Source organism: Hydra vulgaris, chromosome 01 (genome assembly GCF_038396675.1).
Source record: "Hydra vulgaris chromosome 01, alternate assembly HydraT2T_AEP".
NCBI lineage: Eukaryota > Metazoa > Cnidaria > Hydrozoa > Anthoathecata > Hydridae > Hydra > Hydra vulgaris.
In genome coordinates, this window is record NC_088920.1 from 11,570,001 (window position 1) to 11,572,433 (window position 2,433).

Here is a 2,433-nt window from a genome sequence, read left to right on the forward strand (position 1 = left end):
AAGCTAAATTACGTGACAATTTCAACGCTTATTCAACGTTTAAATTTACCGCGATTTAGTATACAAAAACAAACATTGATTCAACGTTGAAAGCGCGTTGTTTTTGTGACTGCAACGCTTTTTCTACGCTGCGACCGGTTTTCAACGTTGATTCAACGCTGACATGTTTGCTGGGATATTTTAAACACAACTTTATTCGCCGATGATACGAATTTGTTTTATTCTCATGAAGACATTAATATTTTATTTTCAACAGTTAACAAAGAACTTGATAACCTAACCCAATGGTTTAAAGCCAATAAATTATCTTTAAACATTACTAAAACTAAATACACATTATTCCATCGTTTTCATAAAAAAGAAAATATTCCACTTAAACTTTCAAATCTTTTTATTGATAAAAATATAATAAAAAGGGAAATATCGTCAAAGTTTTTGGGCGTAATACTTGATGAAAATGTTACATGGAGAGAACATATAAGTGTTGTTGAGAATAAGGTTTCTAAAAATATTGGTATACTGTATAAAGCTAAACAGGTCTTAAATCAATCTTGTCTTAAATACATATACTTTTCACTTATACACTGTTACCTAAACTATGCTAACATTGCTAGGTGTAGCACCAATGTTACAAAGCTAAGTAAACTTCTATGTAAACAAAAACACGCCATTAGGATTATTACAAATGAAAATCGCTTCTCTCATTCAAAAATACTTTTTAGTAAACTTAATATTCTAAATGTTTGTAATTTAAATCTCTATCATGTTCTTATATTTATGTTTAAACTTGATAAAAAAATGGCACCATATTTATTCAACTCTTTATTTAAAAAATTAAATTACATATACAGCACAAGATTTTCAAATAATAACTATACTCAATCCAAAACCTACTATTCTGCCACTAAATACTCAATCACAAACCGAGGACCTAAACTCTGGAATACACTTTTAAATAATGATCATAAACCACTTTCTTCGCTTAATCAATTTAAAACTAAACTTAAGCAAAATTTTTTACTAAACGACAATGAACTAAATTTCTTCTGAAGCGTTTAAAATGAGAGTACTATTATTAATGATTTAGTATTAATAATTGTTTATTACTAAGATTGTCTATTCTAATACATAAATATGATAAATAATCTTGTCTCTAGTCTTGTTTCTGTTTTTTTTTTTTTTTTTTTTTTGTCTTTTTTTTTTTTTTTTTTTTTTTGTTTGTTTGTTTTTTCTTCTTTATTGTTGGTCTTTTTAGTAAGTAAAGTAAACTTAAGCGTTAATAAAAAAAAATAATTTATAGCATATGTAACTTTTACGGTTTTTATTAGCATTGTAATTTACGGTATATTTATTACGGGGCTTAGTAATAAGGCAACTATAGTCTTCTTTTTGCCCCTGTCATATATTGTTTTTTATTCATGAAGATTGTTGTTGTAAATACTATTAACGACGAAATATATATAATTAAATAATTAAAAAAAAAAACAGTACTCGTCTATATAAGTGAAATTTTAACTAAAGTAAGTTCTTGATATACGTCGTCATTTTAAATTATTTTATTTGTTCTTTATTCTACAGCTAAGAAGCATACGGCATGATAATTAAACAAAATAAATACATTTTATAAAAGCTGAATGTTTAAGCTATAAAACGGTATATAATACAATTTTTAAAAATTTATTTCTTTTACTTTTGTCCACAACTGGCGCACTGTGCCACTTTCTTATTAACCCCCTTTCCGTTTTTGGATCTAGACTAAATTTTACCCTCTCCTCTCCTATATTTAGGACTCTAGATTACATGTGTTATGAAGCTAAATTAAATAAATAGTTTTGAAATTGAGTCATTTTAAACAAAAACCAGTACATTATTTGCATCTAACTTATTTCTAAACGTAAAATAAATCAAAACATTTTGTCTTAGCAAAGTTCTTTTTTGTTTTTAAAGTTTATATACAAAAGCAAACATAAAAAATAATTTCAACCGTAAAAAAGTCATCCTTTACTTGTTTTACTGGAAATGAACTGTTGCAGCCTGATTTTATAGGCCATTTTATAGTGACATACATTTTTATAAAATAACGTCGGTCTGGCGGTCACAGGCTCTAAGAATATAATAAGAGATTTATTAGACTTTAATCTATTTTATAACTAATTATCTATTAAAACAAATTCATAAACTCGTATAATCATATTTATTTTTAAAAAAATGCAAAAAGTATTTCATTAATTACTTAAAATTATTTTTATTTTTTACATTTATAATATTAAATATTTTTCCGCGTTAATAAGTTTTCTTATGTCATAAGAAAATTATAGATTACAAAAATCATTTCCGCGATAGCTGATCCTAAACTTCTTGGTATTTGAATGGCGAAACCATTTATAATTTTATATCCCATTTATATTTAGTAAAGTCTGTGAAAAAACTAAT